Raw genomic sequence first — 24823 nt, forward strand, 5'->3', positions numbered from 1 at the left:
GTATTAATCCCCATGCAGACAGTCAGCCAGCAGCGTCAATCTGGTCACAAGATTAGATGATTAGACAGAGAAGGCCAAGCGTTTGCTCATGACGCTTATATTTCAATGTGAGAAGACAAGACAAAACACACAAATAAGTTAACAATATAATTTCAGTGGGCAGTAAGTCGTGTGAAGGAAATCCCACACGGTTACAGGATATACGTTACTGAGGGGCTCCTTTAGTTAGCAGTGGCCCAGGGCAGCCTTTCTGACTCACTGTCACATGACCTGAGAAGCCAGACATCCAAAAACCTGGTTAGATCTGTGTTGCAGATACAGGATGTAGCTAGTGTGAGGGCCTGAGTGTAACGAGCATGGCAGGAAGGTCATCGTGGTGGGAATACACGGAGTGTGTAGGAGGGTGGGGGGCGCATAAGAGGAAGCTGGAGAGAGGCAGGGCCAGCACGTTATTAGCCACGGAGGAGAGTTGGGATCTTGCTCTAAGAGTGATAATAAGCCATAGTGGTGTTTTTAATAGGGAAGCATCATGGTCTGATTAAAATTGTATGAAAATCTCCCAAGTGCCATGCATAGGATAGATATAAAGAATCAGGAATAGAAGCTGACTTCCTATTTGGTCAGGACATATCATTCTTTTCATACATCGTTGGATTTGGTTTACCAATATTTTGCCAAGGATTTTTACCTGCACATTCATGAAGAATATTGGTCTTCAGTTTTTTTCTATTAGTCTGGTTTTGGTGTCGGTGGTATTGGTATTGTTTTGGTGTCAGCTGGCCTTTTAAAATAATTTGGGAAATGTCTTTGTCAACCCAGGCTGCTGTAACAAAACACCATAGACTGAGTGGCTTGAACAACAGATATTTATTTCTCAAAGTTCTGAAGCTGAGAAGTCCAAGCCCAGGGTGCCGGCATGGTTGGGTTCTGGTGAGGGCCTCTTCGAGGAAGCAGTTGGCTGCCTTCTCACTGTGTGCACACATTAGAAAGAGAGAAAAGGAGAGAGAGCACGCAGGTGCAAGTGAGTGAGCTCTTGATTCTCTTGTTTGTTTGTTTGTTTGTTTTTGTTTTTGTTTTTGTTTTTGTTTTGAGACAGAGTCTTGCTCTGTCACCAGACGCCAGGCTGGAACACACTGGTGCAATCTCGGCTCACTGCAATCTCCGCCTCCTGGGTTCAATCAATTCTTCTCCCTCAGCCTCCCTAGTAGCTGGGACCACAGGCACACGCCACCACGCCCATCTAATTTTTGTATTTTGTAGTAGAGATGGAGTTTCACCATGTTGGCCAGGATGGTCTCAATCTCTTGACCTCGTGATCCGCCCACCTCAGCCTCCCAAAGTGCTGGGATTACAGGCGTGAGCCACTGCGCCCAGTCTCTTGATTCTTCTTAATAAGGGCACTAATCCTATCATGAGAACTCTATCCTCATGACCTCATCCAAACATAATGACGACCAAAGGCCCTACCTCTTAACACCATCACTTTGGGTGTGGAGTTTCACATATGGACTTGGGGATTGGTGGTGGAAGGAGACACACACACCCACGTTCAGTCCATAACAGGTTTCAGCCCACAACAGGAAGTTTTCCTTCTACATTTTCTGGAAATGTCTGTGTGTAATTGTTATTTCTTCCTAAGTGTTTGATAGATTCACCAGCGAAAACATCTTAGGCTGGAGTTTCTTTGAGGGAAGATTTTAAATTACGAATTTAGTTTTTTAAATTAAAAAAAGAGTCATTCGGGTTACCTGTTTCTTCTAAGAGAAATCTTTTGTCTTTCAAGAAATACCACCATTTTTTCATGCTGTTTGGCATAAAGTTGTTCAAAATATTGTTTTATTGTCCTTGAATGTTTGTAGGCTTATTAAGGACAATACCGCTTTCATTTTTATATTGATGAATTGCTTTTTCTCTCTTTGTTAACCAATCTAAATATGGGTGTATCAAGTTTTTTAATTTTGTCAAGCCACTAACTCTTGACATTGATGATTTTCTCTCTGTTTAACTGTTTTCTATTTATTTGTATATATGCCCTTATTTTTATTTATTTCTCTCCTTTATTGCCTTCTTTTGACTTACTTTTGGCTTATTTTCTCTTTTTCTTAGCTCCTTAGGGTAAAATTCTAGGTCTTGATTTTACACTTACATTTCTTCTCTATTATAATCATTCAAGCAATAAATTTTCTTCTAATCTCTGTTTTAACTGCATTGTCTAAATTTTTATATATTTTATACTTTCATTATCATTCAGTTAAAAATATTTCTTTATATTTCTTCTTTGACCCATGGATTATTTTGAAATAAGTTGTTTAATTTCCAAAACTGGAAAATGTTCCTAAATATCTTATTGTTACTGACTTTTAATTTTATTTTATTGTGGTTAGAGAACATGCTCTCTATAATTGCAATCTATTTAAATTTATCAAGCCAGGTTTTGCAATCCAGTATATGATGCGTTTCGATGGACTTACCATATCAACTTGAAAAGAATATATATTCTCCCATTGTGGCATGTCGAGTCCTACAAATATCAGTTGAGTCAAAGTGGTTGACTGAGTAGTAGAGACTCTCTGTGTCTTTATGGCTTTTTGTGTTTAGCTGTTCCATCAGTTGCTGCAAGAAGCATGTTTAAATCCTTACTGTGTTCATGGAATTGTCTATTTCTCTAATTCTGTCATTTTTCTTTCATGTATTTTGAAGCTCTGGTATTAGGAACTTGCACAGTTCTGTCTTCCTTATGAACTAGCCCTTTTATAATTATAAAAATATTTTTCTTTATTTTTGGTAGTGCTCTTTGTCTTGAAGTCTGTTTTATCACACCAAAATAGTCACTCCAACCTCCTTTCTATTTAGTGTTTGAATGGTATACCTATTTCCTTCCATTTACTTTCAAAGTGTTTGCGTTTTTACTTATAAAGGGCATTGCCTATAGACAGCATGTTCTTGGGACTTAATTTCATTTATTACAATAATCTCTGCCTTTTAATAGGAATGCGTGGCCCATTTAACATAATTGTTCATGTGGTTGTTTTTAGGTCTGCTATTGTATTATTTGTTTTCTGTTTGTTGTCCTCTGAACTTTTTTTTTCCTATTTCCCCTTCTTGACTTGTTTTTGGATTATTTGAATCTATTTTAGAATTTCATTTCAATTTATCTACTGGATTTCTAACTACACAGCTTTGTATTACTTCCTTTTTAGTTGCTTTTTAGAGACTATAAAACTCCTTCTTATATTTTCATAATCTACATTGAGTTAATATTGTACCACTTTACATAAAATGCAGGAACTCGTCAACAGTATTACCTGCATTTATCCACACTCCTGATCGTTTTTGTTATCGTTATCATATGTATCACATTGTATATACATTAGAAACCCTACATGACAATGTTAATTTTTGCTTTAACTGGACTTGTATTTTAAAGAAATTAGGAAAAAAATATAGTCCTTAATGCCTCCCCATACCTTTTCTATTTCTAATGCTCTTTATTTCATTTTTGAGACAGAGTTTCGCTCTTGTCACCCAGGCTGGGGTGCAATAGCGTGATCTTGGCTCACTGCAACCTCCACCTCCCAGGTTCAAGTGATTCTCCTGCCTCAGCCTCTCAATTAGCTGGGATTACAGGCATCCACCACCACACCTGGCTAATTTTTGTATTTTTAGTAGAGATGGGGTTTCACCATGTTGGCCAGGCTGGTCTCAAACTCCTGACCTCAGGTGATCCACCCGCCTTGGCCTCCCAAAGTACTGAGATTACAGGCATGAGCCACCGTACCCAGCCTCTTCATTTCTTTCTGAAAACCTGGGTTTTCCTCTGATATCATTTCTCTTCATCATGCGCTCCTTCTCCTGGCCTTTCTAGAGTGGGCCTGGTGAGACGAATCCTCTTATTGTTTCTTTGAATGTATTTATTTAATGTCCCTTTTCTGTAGATATTTTCACTGGATATAGAATTCTGGGTTAACTGGTATGTTTACCGTCAATACTTGAAAAAATATGGTTCCACCCAGTGAGGTGGCACACACCTATAACCCAGCTACTCAGGAGACTGTGGTGGGAGGATCACTTGAGCCCAGGAGTTCAAGGCTAGCCTGGGCAACATAGCAAGACCCCATCTCAAAAAAAAAAAAGTTTAAAATGCAGTTCCACTGTCTATGGTCTCCATAGTTTCCAATACGAAATGTATAATAATTTAAATCATTGTTGCTTTCCTATCTGTCAGGTGTCAGTTTCCTCTGGCAGATTCAGGATTTTCTCACTGTCTTTGGGTTTCCAGTTAGATTTCAGCATTCCCAGGCATGGGTTTTGTATTAGTTTCCTAGAGTTGTCGTAACAAAGTCCCACAAATTGGATGGCTTAAAACAACAAAAATGTGTTGTTTCATAGTTTTGGTGGCCAGAAGTCCAAAATAAAGGTGTGTGCAGCGTTGGTTCCTTCTGAAGGCTCTAAAGCTGTTCCATGCCTCTCTCCTAGCTCCAGTGATGTTGCCAATTCTTAGTATTCTTGGCTTGCAGACTCCATCTCTGCCTCTGTCTTCAGCTGGTGCTCTCCCTGTGTGTCTCTTTGTCCAAATTTTCTTCTTCTTAAAGAGACATCAGTCATACAGGATTAGGGCCCACCCTAATGGCATCAGCATCTTAACTTGATTACATCTGTAAATACCCTATTTCCAAATAAGTTTGCATTCAAAAGCACCCGGGTCGTAGACTTCAGCACACCTGTTGAGGGACACAATTCAATCCATAACAATTTTCCTCGAATTTATTCTATTATTGCTTCACTGAACTTCTTGTATCTGTAAGTTTGTTCTCACCAAATTGAGGGAGTTTGGCCATCATATATTTCTTCAAATATTTTTCTGTTTAATTCTCTCCCCTTTTTCTTGGGCTCCACCTGACCCATAAGCTAGACCTTCAGAGTCCCACCAGTCCCTGAGGCTGTTTTCTCTCTTCTTGTAATTAGACCATTTCTATTGATCTATCTTCAATTTTACTCTATGTTTTCTCTATAAAGTCCATTCTACTATTGCTTCTATGCAATGAGTATTTTCAGATATCAGAACTTTTTATTTTAAAATTGCTATTTGGTTTCCTTTGTGTGTTTTATTTTGCTCAGGATATTTCTTACCAATATATGTATTCACCGTAAGTTAATGTTTTCCTTTACCACACTGGATATAATTTTCAGTATCTTCCCGAAAATTTCAACATCTGGGGAATTTTGAAAATGGGTCACTTTTTGTGATTTTGTAATAAATTAAGTCATTCTGGATGATACCTCGAGCATTGTTAATGTTATACTGAAGAGACTCTGGCCTTTGCTTCAAGGGGTATTGATGTTTTTGCTACGGCAGGCATTGGATGTAATGTGGCTCCTGCTATCATGCATGTGGTGGGAGGCACCTCAGATCTCAGTTTAGTTCTTTAAGCCCTGAGTACAGGCTGATTTCATTTGCCCTGTGCATGTATGATTCTGGGATCAGCCACAAACTAGGGCTGAGTTTCTTGTACATTGTTTGGGGCTCTCCTTTGGCTCTCTTCTTTCCAGAGTTCCTCCTTTACTCTCTGGTGTTGCTGGTTGCCCCGGGCTTCTTTGCCTGGTTCATCAGCCAAAGAGACGGTCAGGTTTGTATCGGAGTTTGAGCTGACCTGCACCACTGTTGCAGACCCCAATGGGAAGAACTCATTCCATGAGGGTCTCTTGTTGCAGTGAGCACGTTTCAGTAATTAACTGTGTGGCAACTAGAAACAATTCTTTTACCCTTTTCTGGACATTACCAACATTTGCAATTTTTAAACAAGCAACAAATGTGTTTTATAGCATTTTTATTATTCTGTAAACTCCATCTCTTTGTTGTACTTTGTAAGTTTTACTATTAGCTAACACAGGTTTTCAATGTTGTCTTCTGTGCTATTCTTTGTAAGTATAGTATTAAAATAATTTAACTTAAAAATAAATTAATGTAAGCCACCATATTGACAACTTACAGGAGAAAAATCATGTTTATCTCTGTAGATCCATAAAAAGTCTTTGATAAAATTTAATATTTGTATATGATTTTCAACAATTCCTAGAAAACTAAGACTAGAAGAGAACTTCTTCAACCCGGCAGAGGACTTACTATGTTATTAATAATAATAGTAGCAACAATAAACCCACAGCAGACACTATACTTACTGGGAAAGTAGTAAAATATATGTCCTTAGAACCAAGAACAAGATAAGGGTGCACACTTTTGCCACTTCTGCTCAATATTGTGCTAGAGATCCTAGCCAGTGCAACAAGGTAAAAAAAGAATTAACAAGTAAAGTATGTCAGCATTGGAAAGGAGGACATAAAACCGTATTCTCAGATAACACCATTGTGTCAGTGAACAGCATAAAACACTCCCCGAACTACTCAAATTAGCTAGTGAATTTAGCAAAGTCATTGAATAAATAAAAGGTAGATACCTAAAATAAATCATATTTCTATATGCAAATAGAAAATAAAAATTGTTAAAAGATATTATTTACAATAGCATCAAAAAACAAGGAATAAATATAACCACAGATGAGGAAGATGGTTCCACCATGCACTACCACGTTGCTGAGAGAAATTAAAAACAGTATTGAAGAAAGGAGATCTTGTTTGAGGCTTAGAAAAGTCAATATTCTTTAAGTGTCAGTTCTTCCCCAAATTGATCTGTGATTTCGGTGATACCGTAATCAAAATCCTGAGAGGTATGTTAATGTGACTTGACAAGCTAATTCTATCACTTATATGGAAATATAAAATGCCAAGTAGAGGTAAGAGAGTCTTGAAAAAGAAAAAAAAAGGAGGAATTTTTTTTATTGTACTTTAAGTTCTGAGGTACATGTGCAGAACGTTTGTTAGATAGGTGTCCACGGGCCATGGTGGTTTGCTGTAGGACTTTTATACTGCCAGAGGTCCAGACAAAATATGATGCTCTAGGAATTAAGTCGTGTGGCATTAGCACAGAGCAGACAAAGAGCTAATTAAATCGATTAGAATCCAGAAATCGATGCAGCACATATCATCGTCATTTAGGGTAGCCTGTTCAAAATTTGATGTTGGGTCATTTTGCTGTCCATACAGAAAAGAAAGAAACCTTGAATGCAGTCTCACAATGCAACAGTCTAATCTAAATCAATTGTACACCTAGATATGAAATTACAACAATAAAGCTTCTAATTCATAAAAAAACAAGTAAGAGTACTTTCATGACCTTGTGGAAGCCAAAAAATATCTTAAATAGGACATAGAAACCATTAATCATAAAAGATTAATTAATTGAATGACGATAAAATTAAGAATCACTGTTTGTCAAAACTTTACATTGAGAGAAAGCCGCAGAGGGGGCAGAGATGTTGAGCTATGCCTGGGTGACAAAGAACCAACATCTAGACTACAAACACTACCCCTAGAAATCAAAAAGAAAAGGACAGAAACCAACAGAAAAATGGGCTAAAGACTTCAACAGGCAACACGCAAAGCGGGGATGTCCAAATGCCACTAAACCTATGAAACGGTGCTTAACTTCTTTTGACATCCAGGAATGAAAATTAAAATTACAGTGTGATACCACTGCACTCTCACCGGAATGGCCAAACTGAAGATCAACGGTGATGACTGACAGCGAGGTGTGGGACATAAGACTCTCCAACTCTGTCGAAAGGAAGCAGGGAGCAAGGGTGTCAGTTAGGAGACAATTGCAGAAGCCAGGCAGGAAGCGAGGAAGGCTGGACCAGGCTGGGCACAAACACGGAGAAGTGTGGATGTAAACATACGTAGCCACGGTCCCTCACTTTTGTCTCCTGGTCTCTTCAGTATCCCTTTTCCTGTCTCCCTACGGTATGTTTAAACGAGGGCTTCGGCATGGGGAAAGAACCTTAACCAAACAGTGCCGGCTGTGAGACAGTGTGAATTATTAGGTCGCAGCAAGCGTAATTGTGGTTTTGCCATTAAAAGCAATGGCCAGAAAGCGCAATTACACTTGCACCAATCTAATGAAAACATTACCAAACAATTAATTTAAGCATAACCAAAACATTACCCTACAATTACCCAAACCACTGCCAGACAACTGGAAGAGTCAAAACACCAGGGTCAAGGTTGGACCTGAACCTTTAGAGTATACTTCCTGTTTTGTATTGTCTTTTGTTTTGTGGGGGCTTTTTGAAAAGCAGTCTCCCTCTGTCACCCAGGCTGGAGTGCAGTGTGCTACAATCTCGGCCCACAGCAACCTCCTGGGTTCCAGCAGCTCTCCTGCCTCAGCCTCCCAAATAGCTGAGATTACAGGCGAACCCACCACTCCTGGCTACCTTTTTTGTATTTTTAGTAGAGATGGGGTTTCATCATGTGGGTTGGCCAGGCTGGTCTTGAATTCCTGACCTCAGGTGATACTCCCGCCTCGGCCTCCCAAAGTCCTGGGATTACAAGCGTGAGCCACCACGCCTGACCTTTAGGAATACTTCCTGATGCCAAGGGCTTTACCAGAATCATACATACCAGTAGATTGTTTACCAAAGTTATTACATTTAATCACTTCAACAACATCATGAGTTAATGAGAATGAGACTTATTAGGAAGGGAAATTGCCAAAACCTTATTGATGGAGCAGAACACGCAGCCAGGTTAAGCTAAAAGCCCCATCCCGTGGAGATAAATCAGTGTCTGGCTAAGACTCAGGTCTCTGGGAGTTAAGCACAATTGCTAAATGATTTCTGTCCTCGGCCAGCCCCAAGGAGTTGTCAACAATCTCTGATTGATTTAAGATAGACCATTCACTTCAGTCCTGATTGATTAGAGATTAAGAGATAATTTAATCAGACACTGAAGTGTGCCTTTGACCTGGACAAAGTAAACATGGCGTCATTAGCACAAAAATCACATTTCTGGAAGCAAAGCATTCTCTGAAGTGCAGAGCTGGTCCTGGTGGTGAGTGTGTGCGCAGCCCTAAGGAAGCATTATTTCCCCAGGACAGCAGCTTCACAAATGATTTTTTAAGTTCCCTGACAGATAACCATCATCAATATCCATCATCTAAGTACAAAATCAGTTCTTTTGTTAGTAAAATCCACTGCTGAACCATTTTATGAAAGGAACTCATGAATGGAACACCGACATAAAAACAGGGGACAGTACTCCTGTTGATGTAGGGTGGGAGACCGGAGGTGCTGCCTGAGGCTCACTCACTGAACCTGGGACCCATAGACACACTGTTTGATATTCACTTGCCAGAGTGTTCCTCGTACTTGTCTGTTAGCATCATTTTTCAACTTCTGAGGAAATAAGAGTTTTTGAGAGCAGCAGTAAAACTCCTTAAAAACCATTGCCAATGTCTTATGGAGGAATAGAGTGAGTTGGGTGAGGGGTTAGCTTGGCACATCCATCCATAGTGGTGGATGGTAAGCTGGAGCCAGCTCATGTGAGTTTACAGGAGCCAACCGTGTGCCCCTCTTCCCAAGTCTACATTTAGTGAAATCAACCATCGTGGAAGTATTTACACCAAGAAAATTGGCAAACACTACAAATTGGAGCTGGAACTGGGTGCCTCATTCATTGATTGAAATTTGCTAAGCTGAAGACTAACACTCAAAGTGACATCCTCTAAGACTGATACCAAAAATCAAAGAGTCTGAAGAGAGCAGATCTAAGTAGGTTTCCAAGCATGAAGGCAGAAGCCAGGTACAAACAGAGCCAAAGGAAGATCTAGAAACAAGGAAAGGCAAGACTCAGGAATGATGGAGCAGGTAGGTGGGATAGAACCAAAGAAATTTCAAAGATGGTAGGCAGTTGTCTTTGGCATATCTACATAAAATGGTCACTGCAGAAATTCCATTTCAGCCAGGCTTATCTCTGACTGTGATTCCATCCTTTTGGGGGCCCTCATAGCAGGTCCCCATCTTTGACTCCATCAGGCTTGTCTTGCTGGAAGAAAATAACTATGCTCCACTGATAAATCTCAAGTCATGACAGGCTTTATTCCATGTAGCTTTCTCGGCATTTTTCAGGGCAATGGGTTATTAGCCTGGAATAAAAGTTACTAAAAAAAACACAAACAGGCTGGGTGCAGTGGCTCACGCCTCTAATCCCAACACTTTGGGAAGCCACGGTTGTAGGATCACTTGAGTCCAGGAGTTCAAGACCAGCCTTAGGCAACATAGCAGAACCCTGTCTCCAAATTAGCTAAGCATGGTGGTATGTGCCTGTAGTTCCAGCTGCTCAGGAAGATGAGGTGGAAAAATGACTTGAGCCTGAAAGGTGAAGTTTGCAGAGAGCCATGATCACACCAGTGCACTCCAGCCTGGGCGGCAGGGCAAGACCCTGTCTTTTCAAAGTTAAAAATATCAGGAAAAATCAATAGAGTTCTCATCATATTATAAATTGCTTTAAATTGCAATTTTGTAACAACTGAATTATTGTGGTTATGCTATTGATTTCATATATTACATAAGTATCACTATACTAATACCATCATTAATTAGCTAATCCCACAGTTTTGATGATTTTGTTTTTTTTTAAGCCCAGAATGGGAGCAGAGAAGATATTGTGTATCTTGTAAAAGCTATGGCAAACATTTAAATTATTAACACATCCATCCTTGACTAAGAGATCATTATATATTTGGGAGGAATTAATGGGTATGGTTATAACTTAGCATATTTTTGAGAGAGACACACAAACAGAGGTAATACAGCACAAGACCAGTGACTGATAGAGTAGTCAAAGTGGGATATTATGCAGCCCACAGGTACTGTGGAACAGTGGAGTGGCAAAGTCACAGCAATGGAGTAGCAATAAGCTTTCAAGTCCAGATAATACAATCAAGGAAATTTGAACAGAATGGGATATTTTATATATTTACCAAGACACACACACGCATATGAACACATGTGGATAGCTAGGTAGGTAGGTAGATAGATGATAGGTAGGTAGGTAGGTAGGTAGGTAGGTAGGTAGATAGATAGATAGATAGATGATAGATAGATGCTTTATTGAGCAATCTCAGTTCAGTAGGGTATCTTAATGTCTTGGGCACATTCCATAACCTTCTGGTCACTTTTATTTATAAGTAATCCAATCAAGTCTAATTTTATATTCAGCTTACATCTCTTGTTTCTTGCCCCAGCCCCCTGCACCATCCACTACAGATCAGAATTGTGGTTTGAGGGTCTTGGAAATCATCTTAGTCCATTCTCTGTTGCTATAATGGATACTACAGACTGGGTACCTTATGAATAAAAGAAATTTATTCAGCTCACAGTTCTGGAGACTGGGAAATCCAGTAGCATGGCACTGGCATCTGGAGAGAACACAGCGGAAAGACAGAAGCAGAAGCAAGAGGCAGAGAAAGGAGAACGAGGCCAAAGTCATCCTTTTGACCAGGAATAATTAATGCCTTCAATAATGACATTAATCCATTTATGAGGTCAGAGCCCTCATGACCTAAACACCTCTCAAAGGCCCCACCTCTAATACTGTTACAGTGTGAGTTTTGATGGGGATATTCAAACCATAGCAGAGAAAGAGGACATATTATGTATGTTTCTTTATTATAATATTTTAAGTTCTGGGGTACATGTGCAGATCCTGCAGGATTGTTACATGGGTATACACTTGTCATGGTAGTTTGCTGCATCCATCCCCCCATCATCTACATTAGGTATTTCTCCTAACGTTATCCCTCCCCTAGCCTCCCCAACCCCCAACAGGCCCCCGTGTGTGATGTTCTCATCCGTGTGTCCATGTGTTCTCATTGTTCAACACCCACTTATGAGTGAGACCATGAGGTATTTGGTTTTCTGTTCCTGTGTCAGTTTGCTGAGAATGATGGTTTCCAGCTTCACCCACGTCCCTGCAAAGGACATGAACTCATCCTTTTTATGGCTGCATAGTATATTCCATGGTGTACATGTGTCACATTTCTTTATCCAGTCTATCACTGATGGGCATTTGGGTTGGTTCCAAATCTTTGCTACTGTAAACAGTGCCGCAGTGAACATCCATGTTCATGTGTCTTTATAGTAGGATGATTTATAATCCTTCGGGTATATACCCAGTAATGGGATTACTGAGTCAAATGGTATTTCTATTTCTAGATCCTTGAGGAATTGCCACACTGTCTTCCACAATGGTCGAACTAATTTACACTCCCACCAGCAGTGTAAAAGCGTTCTTATCTCTCCACATCCTCTCCAGCATCTGTTGTCTCCAGATTTTTTAATGATCACCATTCTGACTGGCGTGAGATGGTATCTCAATGTGGTTTTGATTTGCATTACTCTAATGGCCAATGATCTGAGCTTTTTTTCATGTTTGTTGGCTGCATAAATGTCTTCTTTTGAAAAGTGTCTGCTCATATCCTTCACCCACTTTTTGATAGGGTTGTTTGGTTGGTTTTTTGTCTGTTTGTGTTTTGTTGGTTTTTTTTTTTTTTTTTGTAAATTCGTTTAAGTTCTTAGTAGATTCTGGATATTAGCCCTTTGTCAGATGGGTAAGTTGCAAAAATTTTTTCCCATTCTGTTGGTTGCTGGTTCACTCTAATGATAGTTTCTTTTGCTGTGCAGAAGCTCTTAAGTTTAATTAGATCCCATTTGTCTATTTTGGCTTTTATTGCCATTTATTTTGGTGTTTTAGTCATGAAGTCCTTGCCTATGCCTATGTCCTGAATAGCATTGCCTAGGTTTTTCTTCTAGGGATTTCTTCTATGGTGTTAGGTCTTATGTTTAAATCTTTAATCCATCTGGAGTTAATTTTTGTATAAGGTGTAAGGAAGGGGTCCAGTTTCCAGCCTTCTGCATATGGCTAGCCAGTTTTCCTAACACCATTTATTAAATAGGGAATCCTTTCCCCATTGCTTGTTTTTGTCAGGTTTGTCAAAGATCAGATGGTTGTAGATATGTTGTGTTGCCTCCGATGCCTCTGTTCTGTTCCATTGGTCTATATCTCTGTTTTGATTTCAGTACCATGCTGTTTTGATTACTGTAGCTTGGTACTATAATTTGAAGTCAGGTAGCATGAGGTCTCCAGCTTTGTGGGGTTTTTGGGGGGGGGTTTTTTGTTTGTTTGTTTGTTTGTTTACTTAGGATTATCTTGGCTATGTGGGCTCTTTTTTGTTTCCATATGAAGATTAAGGTAGTTTTTTCCAGTTCTGTGAAGAAGGTCAATGGTAGCTTGATGGGGATAGCATTGAATCTATAAATTACTTTGGGCAGTATGGCCATTTTCACAATATTGATTCTTCCTAACCGTGAGCATGGAATGTTTTTCCATCTGTTTGTGTCCTCTCTTATTTCCTTGAGCAGTGGTTTGTAGTTCTCCTTGCAGAGGTCCTTCACATCCCTTGTTAGTTGTATTCCTAGGTATTTTATTCTCTTTGTAGCAATTATGAATGGGAGTTCACTCATGATCTGGCTCTCTGTCTGTTTTTGGTGTATAGGAATGCTTGTGATTTTTGCACATTGATTTTGTATCCTCAGACTTTGCTGAAGTTGCTTATCAGCTTAAGGAGATTATGGGCTGAGACAATGGGGTCTTCTAAATATACAATCATGTCCTCTGCAAACAGGGACAATTTTACTTCCTCTTTTCCTAACTGAATACCCTCTATTTCTTTCTCTTGCCTGATTGCTCTAGCCAGAACTTCCAATACTATGTTGAATGGGAGTGGTAAGAGAGGGCATCCTTGCCTTGTGCCAGTTTTCAAAGGGCATGCTTTCAGTTTTGCCCATTCAGTATGATATTGGCTATGGGTTTGTCATAAATAGCTTTTATTATTTTGAGATACTTTCCATCGATACCTAGTTTATTGAGAGTTTTTAGAATAAAGGGCTGTTGAATCTTGTCAAAGGCCTTCTCTCCATCTATTGAGATAATCATTCTTTTGTCCCTTTTTTCTACTCCAGCACCTTTGAGAGAAAACAGTCATAGTAAGGGACTTGGAGATCTCCCCTCAACTTTTCTCTGCAAGGATTATGGCTGCATTGTTGGGACTGGGATGAGGAAAGACAAAACGTTAAAGATTTTCTTACTAACAAGCTGTGTGATGGGATGAGGAGGGTATCTGGCCCCAGTTGTTGACCAACCGTGGGGCACTTAATGACCTGAGTTTTCCTATGAGCACAAAAGTGCCAAATCTGAGGTCACAGAACATCCTTTTACATCCATGTTGATATATAGATACCCTTTCAAATATTTGCTTCCCTTTTGGTAGTGAAAACAAACAACATACATACAATACAGCAAGATAAAATATATTTAAATATAGGTAAGAAACAGGAAACCAGGGAAATTTTTTAGTCAAAAGTAGGATGAAATAAAGTTAGCGTATAAGGTAAATGTCAAAGGTCTTGCACACCTCCTGAATAACATTAGAGACAGACCAAGGAGAAAGGGTCTGTTGATATCAGAGGGGGGATCATGTGGATAGCACTTGGTTTAGAAGACATATTTTGGTATTTTTCATACAAATACTGTGTTTGAATTGCAGCTAATTTTATTTAGGATTTTCATAATTATCTATGTTAATAAAACGTATTTCATTTCCTTTCTTATAATATGCTTGTTCAGTTTGTATCAAAAATGTCTTATCCTTAGAAAATTATTTGGGTAGCTTTCCCTTTTTAAAAATTGTCTTGATTGGCTTATGTAAGATAGGGATTATCTGATCCAAGAAGTTTTGGTAAAATGTACTTATAAGGTGTTCTGCTAACATGATGTTTAATTATCAATTCAATTATTTATTATTTATTCAGGTTTTTCTATTTCCCTTTTAATTAATTCTAAAATTTTTATTTTCTAGAAAATATTTATCTGTGTTTTCTATTTATTTTCAGAATGTTTTCATAGTAATATACCCAAAATATATGCAAAATGTGGAAGCTGTATCTCCAAAAATATATAGAGAGAACAACCATGTTTTTATATCTCTACTATGTCTTTTTGTTAATCTGATGCCTTGGTTTATTATTATAATCTATAAATTATAATTTTGAAAAAAAAGGGTCCTGAAAGTTTGTGGCAGGTAAGCTCGGATCTCTAAGTCTTTGTATATTTGAAAATGTTTTTATTTTTATTTCACTCTCAAATGGGAGTTTTGTGGATATAGAACTCTAGGCTGACGGTAATTTCTCCCTCAATACTAGACACAAAATAACAATTTCCACAACAGTGATCTACATAACATCAGTCAACCACATACTACACACACACACACACACACACACACACAAAGAGGTGCCACAGTCAAATATGGAAGCACTGCATGCTATCTTGCAAATGCACATTTATATAGTTAAATCTTTGAGACACCTAACAGCAAAGAAATCTCTTCGCCCTTTTAACCTAGTACACCTCTTCAGAGCTCTCTTTTTCTTAGAATTGTCAACATCACATAGAAACCAGTTTCAAAGATCCTACAGCACACTAATTTAAAGATTAACTGTCAGCAAATAACTGCATAATGGTTCTAAGTATATCTCTATTCTGCTGTTATTTGACCTAATTAAGACTATGGAATTAGGTTTCTATAAGTACATAGCAAATTGCCACAAACTTAGTAACTTACAAGAGCAGCCATTTATATCTCAAAATTCTGTAGGTCAGAAGTCTGGCCACAACCTGAGTTCTGTGCTCAGGATCTCAGAGGCTGAAATCAAGGTGTTGGCCCACTTATGTTCTCATCTAGGTGCTTGTCTGGTGAAAACATTGTTTCCATATCATTCCGGTTGTTGGCAGAATTCAGATCCTTGCTAGTTGTTGCCTGGAGCAGTCCTTGACACCTGACCCTCTTCATTATCAAAGGCAATGATGGAAAATGTTTCTTATGTTGAATCCTTCTCACACTTTATCCCTCTGACTTCAGACAGGACCCATCTTTTTGTTTTTAAGGGCTGATCTAATTAGGTCAGGCCCACCCAAATAATCTCCCCTTCAATTGATTAATTCAAGGTCTGTTACCTAGTAACATAATCATGGCTTGGTGTCCAATACCTTCATAGGCCCCACCCGCATCCAGTCCAAGGGGATTATACAGTGTGTATACACAGGGGGCAGGAATCTTGAGGATCATCTCAGAATTCTCTCTACCACGTTTATTATCCTTCAGTGCCAACCTGTGTAGGTGGCCACACCCCACACCAGATGAGGAGTTTCACTGTCTCCTTTTTAGAGAAGTCCATCACTATGATATAATCTTTAGATTTTCTGCCAGAACAATAACTGTGTGAGTTGGGCTTGGAGTGTGCAGTCTATCATGCAAAAAAGGAGTATATTTAAGCTAATGCACAACATTGGATTGTATTCCATTTTTGTAGTACCATTATCCAGTTACCAGAGGAAGTTGCCATTCATTCATTTCCTCATTTATCAATGTGTTCATTACACATCACGTGTGGTTTCCGTGTACAAAGCTTTTCTGTGTTTCAGAGACATAACTTTACTGGCAATCATAACAGAGAAGCTGAAGACAGGGAGACCAGTTAGGAACAAGGACAAAGAATGACAGGAACCATACCTAGACCAGTGGCAGTGGAAGTAAGAGGAAAGAATGGACTCTAGAGCAAGAAAGAAAATTCAGACTCCCTGACTGATTAGATATGAGGTCCTGAAGGTTGACCAAGGGTTGATCAGGGTTGACCAAGCTATGCAGATGAGGAACATCACTGAAGATGACAGTTTACCAACAAAGCACGTGCAGAAGGCAAAGTTAGAATAATAGCTCTTTTGTTCCTTCTGTTTTCTGGGTACTCTAAAGTAGGCACAAGAAGGTCAGTTACACTGCTTATGCTCACATAGCAAATTTTCTTCTTGGTTTTCAGTCTGTTCATCTAATCCCATGCTTTCTTTGTAGGTGATTAAGTGAATCATCTCCAGAAGTAAAAGATTGGAGATAGATGTATGGATATAAATGTAGATATGGATACAGATATAGACAGAATACGTATATGTGCAATATATGTATGCATATGTACAAATATGTACAGATATATAATATACAAATATATAATATACAAATTTTATACATAACATACTATTATATACATATTACATACTTAAACACACAGAGACCTTGCTTCCTGTTGTACAAAACCACAAGTAAATATTGGACTAATTTGCCATAGCAATACCTATAAATAAAATCAATTCTATTCTATTTTGTGGCTGAGGATTCTCAGAGACTTATAAGGAGATGGTAAAACCTTGATCAAAATCCAGCTTATTTGCTCTTATGCAAATATTTCAAGAAGAAATATAAACTTTCCATATGTTATCCAGATATTTATGCAGATTCCCAGCAGTTACAAGGGTTACGTCTTAGCAGCATAGTCTCTGGCACTTCCTTCCTAGGTTAGATTCAAACCACACACTACAGGGAGGGATAGATCTTCTCCGGTGACCAGACTCCAAGGGCACCACCTGTTAATGTCAAACACTGTTATGTTGCTAGCAAGAGCAGGGAAAAGTTCTCCTGATTCACTTTTACTAATGGAGTTGTCTCATTGTCCTTGACTTTAGACAGCACTATTTTTGAATGTCATTTTTAAAACTTATGACTGGTGCCACCCAAATGGAAAGTCACATACATTGCAAGGTTCTGAGGAAAAGTAATCGTAGTTCACAAGCTTCATTTGCTTCTTTCCTGCTCTTTCTCCTCCAGGGAGAAGTTTTACACAGAAAGCACCAAGCCCAGTCCGTTTAACTTTCATTGGTAATAAATAATGGCGTTGGCTGAATGACACCAGGCCACCTCTTGTGAATGAAACTGGTGTCTTATTTCCCTCCCTTTATGTCTGGCTGCAAGAGAGGAGAGGCAAAGCTAGAGATCAGTCTAACCGATGTCTGACCTATGTCACACAATTAAGACCCCCCTTCCTCTACATCATGAGGTATCTAATCTCCACTTCTAATTGGTATTCCTGCCTTACTCTTGAATATCCTCTACTGCTTCAAACTTAACACAACCCAAAGCAAATTACCTATCCTTACCAGTTTTCAATCCTTAACCTATTGTGAATTTCACAAATTTGTGAGTGTGCGTGTACGAATCACTCTACCTCTGTTCTCTCGATTGGAGTCATCTTTTCTCATACCTCTCCCTAAATGAAAATACTAAGTGAAAATACTTTTTAACTCATGTTGAACGTGTCTCTGAAACTTCCCACAAAGTTTTCTCCTTTCGGATTATAGCATCACCCTCATATCCATATCCTTATCATCTTAGCCACATTGAGGCAATAAGGGGTCCCATTATTTACTCTGCCACAGCCAGTAAAACCCTTTCTAACCATGGCACAATCTTCCCTTTAGAATATCAAAAATAAAAGCAGATCAAGTTAGGAAAAACTGCAGAATTTATTATCACACAAAAAGTACAGATTACAATCTGGGAGACTTCACACCGAGTGGTCAGAAGCTCCACTAAGCAGTTAGTTACAACACAGTTTATAAAGGATAAAGGAGGAGGTATTTTGACTTTTTCCCTGATTGGTTGTTATATATTATCATTTTTCTTTTCAAGCAAAACAGAGCTGTCTAAGCCTATTTGTCTATAGCTGACTGGTTTAATTTCGGGGAATCATGTGGACAAGGATGCTAAAGCTTACATTTTGTGTTTATAATTAGAGCCTTTCAGGGAAATAGGATGACAAGTTTTGGTTACATGGTTATGGGCAGTTGGCCTTGGGGTATATCTAGACTGTGGCCTCCATTTTTATTTTATCTTTATTATTATTATTACTATTATTATTATTATTTTGAGATAGAGTCTCACTCTGTCCGCCAGGCTAGAGTGCAATGGGGTGATCTCAGCTCACTACAACCCCAACCTCCTGGGTCCAAGTGATTCTCCTGCCTCAGCCTCCAAGTAGCTGGGATTACAGGCACACGCCACCATGCCTAGTTAATTTTTGTATTTTTAGTAGACACAGGGTTTTACCATCTTGACCAGGCCGGTCCCAAACTCCTGACTTCATGTCTTCCTCCTGCCTCAGCCTCCCAAAGTGCTGGGATTACAGGCATGAGCCACCACACCCAGGGCCATTTTTATGTTTCCTTAACAACACCCAAGACCTACAATTCTCCAGTTGATTAAGGTCCACATGAATGACTCATAGTTTCCTTAACTGCCCCAATCTCTTTGACCTTCGATTCCATTCACCATTAGCCATCCATTCCCACCCTTACACCCTAGATCTTGTTAAAGTATCACAAGCTCTCCAGCCCTGTACAGTCTTCTATCCTTCCATACCCAGGCCCCTATTTCCATCATTCTGTTCCTTCATTGCTTTGGGACACTCAGTCATTCAGCCCCTCTCTGCATTCCTATGTCCCTCCTCCCACATGTCCTCAACTTTGGGAATCCAGGCTCGGGAATTTGTGACCTCTTCCTCTCCCACATGCCATAGCTCTCACTGACATTTAACCAGTCTACACTCTGCCACCCTTTTCTCCTTGCCTGCTAGTCTCCCCCACACTCTGCACTCACCTTACCTGATCTTCCACCCCAGGCCTGACCCATCTATGGGCCACCCCCAGCACTGCCACAGTGACTTCTCTGCAATGCAGATCTGACTGTGTCATTTCCATGGTACAGATAGTTGTTCCCAGACACCTTCAAGATAAGTCCAAGCTCTGGCCAGCAGGCTGTTCATGGTCTGGATTCTACATATGTATTCAGTTGCATCCACAACGACATCCTCCAGTATGATCCGGATATAGTAAGCCACCTGCAGTTCCCCGAGGGATTCATGCGCTCTGTGAACTTCAGCCCTTGCCCATGGCACCCCTCTACCTAGAATATTCCTTCCACCTGCCTCTTCTTCATCCCACCGATTCTTGCTCATTTTTTTCTTTTCTTTTCTTTTCTTTTTTTTTTTTGAGATGGAATCTCACTCTGTCACCCAGCTGAGTGCAGTGGCACAATCTCAGTTCACTACAACCTCTACTACCTGGGTTCAAGCAATTCTCCTGCCTCAGCCTCCCAAATAGCTGCGATTACAGGTGTCTGCCACTGTGCCCAGCTATTTTTGTAGTTTTTAGTAGAGATAGGGTTTCACCATCTTTACTAGGCTGGTCTTGAACTCCTGATCTCATGATTCACCTACCTCAGCCTCCCAAAGTGCTGGGATTATTACAGACGTGAGTCACCGTGCCCAGCCAGTTGATCATTTTTTAAGGCTCAGTTAAAGCATTGTGTCCTCTGGCAAATCGTCTCTACCTGTCCATCAGGCTGAGCCTTTGGGAAGCTTACTATAGCATCTTCTGCTTTGTCATTGACTGCCTGCAATGTAAGACTCTGAGGTCCAAAGTGAGAGGCCGTGGCCCCGGCACTCCAGCACATAAGGGTGGTAGCTGTGTCCCAGCACCCAGCTCAGAGCCAGTGCTCAACAAGTGTTTATGAATGAATGGATCACCTTTACCCTCCTTTATTTACCAACACTCTCCTGATCGCTGCCTAAATTGCTCATTATGCAACTGCTACCAGTTTACATAATTGCCAATTAAATTTTTCCTTTAGTTAGTTACCCTGTTTTAATTTTATTACGTTCAATTTATGGAAGTTCTTTTTATTTATGTTTTTTTTTTGAAAGAAGAAAGTAAGGAAGAAAAAGAAAGAAAAAAGAATAAAAGAGAAAGAAAGAGGAAGAGAAAGAGGGAGAGAGAACAGGAATCTTGCTCTATTGCCCAGTCTAGAATGCAGTCTAAAAATGGGTATTAAAAACCTCTTTTATGCCAATAAATGTGCTTAACAATGGAGACAGGAAGGAATAAGGGAGGAAAATAACAAACAAACAGCCAACCAATGTCATTTAAACCTGTGAAATGCTATGCAATTACTGAGGAGTGATTTACTTCCAATTATGTGGCCACTTTTAAAATAGGTGTGATGTGATACTGAGAAAAATGTATGTTTTGTGGATTTGGGGTGGAGAGTTCTGTAAATGTTTATTAAGTTTACTTGTTCCAGGTCTCAGTTCAAGTCCTGGATATCCTTTTTAATTTTCTGTCTCATTGATCTATCTAATATTGACAGTGTAGTGTTGAAGTCTCCCACTATTATTGTGTGGGAGTCTAAGTCTCTTTGTAAGTCATTAAGAACTTGCCTTATGTATCTGGGTGCTCCTGTATTGGGTACATATATATTTAGGATCGTTAACTCTTCTTATTGAATTGATCCTTTTACCATTATATAATGTCCTTCTTTGTCTCTTTTGGTCTTTGTTGCTTTAAAGTCTATTTTATCAGAGACAAGAATTGCAACTCCTACTTTTTTTTTTTCCTCTCCATTTGGTTGGTAGATCTTTCTCCATCCCTTTGTTTTGAGTCTTTGTGTATCCTTGCATGTGAGATGGGTCTGGATACAACATACCGATGGGTTTTGGCTTCTCAAAGAAGAAAAAAACCTTTTGCAGATAGGGTTCACAAATTTCTCTTTTGACCAGGAAGTGGCCATTTCTCTGAAAACAAAGACAGAGTGGGCATTAGCAGTAGGACAGTCATAGCTTTTGTCTGTGTACTGAGCATTTGGAATAGGCCTGTAGGTTATTACAAACAGCTGTACAGGATAATTGGCTGTTAAAGGCCAGCTGAAATGAGTTAGTAAACTTCAAGTTCAATAACCAGAGAGCCAAATGGAAAAGGCAATAGTAAAGCACGCATCAGGGAGGGTCTGGAATGGAGAGAGGAAACGTCATCTAACATGCCATGGGCCTCCTTTTCCCATGCTGCAGGTGAAGATGCTGAGGTTTGGAGAGGTTGTGAATGACAGCGTCCAGAACTTGGATGTGCAGAGCTCGGAATAAAGCCAATTTTAACTCACTCCAGAGGTACTTCAGAGGCTTGAAGTAAAGGCCAGGTCAGGGCAGCCAGGTGAAATCCGTGATACTGGCTTGAGGCTCATGGGTGCAAGTAGCTGGTCCACAAACAGACAGACTTGTACATTTTCAGGACTACTCACTAGTTAGCTTAACAGAGCCTGACCTAGCCGGGGGCTTATATGGACTCCAATAACCGTGGCATGGGGACAAGGGCCCAGCTGGGAGAGAGTTTTATGTCCGAGATGACAGGATGGGTGTGCGAAGAGAAGTTAAGAAGAAAGTTCTTGTGGAGGGAGGAAAGAACCCAGAAGCTGCCAGTACATTTCATAATACATTTTGATAAGCTCACTTCAGTGTCCCAGGTAAGCTACTGTAGGTAGAAATAGTCTCATTTTAATAAAGATGATTGTTTTTCCTTGTGAAAATAATAGGTCATTATAGAAAGCATGGAAAATACAGCAAAAGGAAATGGGGAAAATATATTCTTAATTGGTAAAACAACTGCTATTAAAATCTGCTGTCATTTTTCCAGTTTTTTTAATTCATGTAATTCCTGTAATTGTGATCACGAATTGTGGTTTTCCTGCTTTTGTCACTTAACACTGCAAACAAGCATTTTCCATCTTATTAGCATTTAGCGTTACATGTAATTATACATATTTATATGTACATTATTATAATTTAGAGAAGTATAAACTATTCTATTATATGTATATATCACAGTGTACCTAACCTATTGTCGGGCATTTCTGTTAGAAGATGTGATGTACTCCAGAATGGAATCACTGGACCAAATACACAGTTTTAAGGACTTGAGACAGGACTCCAGCAGGGCTGGATTCTCACTTGGGTCTTTTTAGAGTAGTACCTATTCCTGGGTTTGATCCTCAAACTTGACTTACCCATAATCAAGTTTTCTCAGTACTGGGAATAATTCGTTCTTAGGAGTTGTATAGGAGTTAACTAAAACTAATTTACAATAGAAATCAGATGTACCACATGGTCACTGTGGAACTCATTAGTACTAGTTGTCAAATATTTCTGCTCTCTGCCTCCTAGGCACCCTATAGGATTATACTGCTTGCTCCCTGAGGGTGACTGGAGCCTGTGTCTAGCTCTGAGGAGCTGTTTGGAACTGAACACTTATTTGCAGGGGAAACTCTCCTTGCCTCTGTCACTGTAACTGGTGATGCTCAAGAGGGTGTCTGCTCCATCAGCTCACAGAGAGAATGTGGGCAAGAAATACAAGTGAAAGCCCCTGAGACTTGGAAGTTGGCTGTTAGTGCAGCGTCAGGATGCTAGCTCCTCCTGACTGCCGCGGAGAAGATATTCACATTGTTATGCCCAACATAGTTAATCTCTATAAATAGAAATCAATCAAAGTTAAAAGATTGCTGTTAGGATTCATCAGAGTAAAAGAAACTATGTGTCTATTTCAGGTGTTTCACAGCCCTTGATTAAGGTACTGTAACCTTATTAAGACTTCCTCCCGGCGCGGTGGCTCCAGCCTGTAATCCCAGCACTTTGGGAGGCCGAGGCGGGTGGATCACGAGGTCAAGAGATCGAGACCATCCTGGTCAACATGGTGAAACCCCGTCTCTACTAAAAATACAAAAAAATTAGCTGAGCATGGTGGCGCGTGCCTGTAATTCCAGCTACTCAGGAGGCTGAGGCAGGAGAATTGCCTGAACCCAGGAGGTGGAGGTTGCGGTGAGCCGAGATCGCACCATTGCACTCCAGCCTGGGTAACAAGAGCGAAACTCCGTCTCAAAAAAAAAAAAGACTTCCTCCCCCCAGATAGTTTGCGCTGAGCAATGCCAACATTTTCCTTCCCGAGTCTCCTTTTTGCACTTTTAATGTTGGCCAAGCCAACTTCTAAGGGTCACAGTCTTTCTTTAATTGTTGTTGTTTTATTTAAAAAGTCACACCATACACTATTTAACAAACGACTACTTTTTTTTAACTTTTGTGTATATTGTTTTGAGACAGAGTCTCTCTCTGTTGCCCCGGCTAGAGTACAGCAGTGCAGTCTCAGCCTCTGCCTCCCAGGTTCACGGGATTCTCCTGTCTCAGCCTCACAAGTAGATGGGATTACAGGTGCCCACAGCCGGCTAACAAATGAGGACTTTAGAATCAAATGAAGTAAAGTGTAAAAGACCTGCTTTCTCCCTCCCCTACCGGCCCACTTCCTGGAGTTCAGTTTGGAATGTGCCCCTCCAGACGTTTTCTCTGCAGTTCAAAGTACAGATGGGATCCTACTCTTCATATTCTTCTGCGCTTTGCTTTTTCACTTCATTCGTCAGCTGTCTTTTCATGTCAGTATATGTCGATTTGCCCCTTTCTTTTTAAGGATGGCAGAGTTCTCAGTTTCAAAGATTTATCAGCCTTCACTTAACCAGTTTCCTATTTGTAAACAGTTCTGGGTTTTCCCCAGTCTTTTGCTATTGCTAATAATGTTCCAATAAACAGCCTTTGAAATGTATCTTTTGCACACTTGTGCGAGTTAATTCAGAAGGAAAACCCATACAAATACAATTCTAGGTTGAAGGGAGTTGCAGTTTAAATGCCAGTAAATATTGCCAGTTTCCTTGCCAAAAGTCAAATCGATTTGCATTCCCACCAAAATAGTGTGAGAATTCTTGTCTCTTCCCCCTCCCAAGGATGCAGGGTATTACCAAACTTTTAGAAATCCCTTCCATCATGATCACGAAAAATATATTGTATTGTTGATTTAAAGTACATTTTCTTAATTACAGGTGAGTTTGTGCTTGTTCCTTCTTTAAATATGATAGTACCTTCAATCAAGTATGGTGAGGCTTTGGTAGCATTCTTTCTCTTTAAAGTGTGCTGATTTTCCTGTTTGAATCTCAAAGAATAAGCCTAATTTTAAGCCCTGAGGAAGCATCTTATCACTGCCCCTCATTTACTGAGTAAATAGGGCTCACCACGTTTCTAAGACCTTTGTATAAATGTATATTTATATAATATGCTGGGGTGTT

The 24823-nt window shown here is 39.7% G+C and overlaps 1 protein-coding gene across 33 annotated transcripts in view; it reads left to right on the top strand.

The window, feature by feature from the left end:
• The window catches only part of HECW1 (HECT, C2 and WW domain containing E3 ubiquitin protein ligase 1), a 461351-nt gene that overhangs the window by 308224 nt on the left and 128304 nt on the right, over nucleotides 1-24823 (top strand). The gene's annotated exons all lie outside the window — the stretch shown is intronic.

This window comes from Callithrix jacchus, chromosome 11 (assembly GCF_049354715.1).
Source record: "Callithrix jacchus isolate 240 chromosome 11, calJac240_pri, whole genome shotgun sequence".
NCBI classification, from domain to species: Eukaryota; Metazoa; Chordata; class Mammalia; order Primates; family Cebidae; genus Callithrix; species Callithrix jacchus.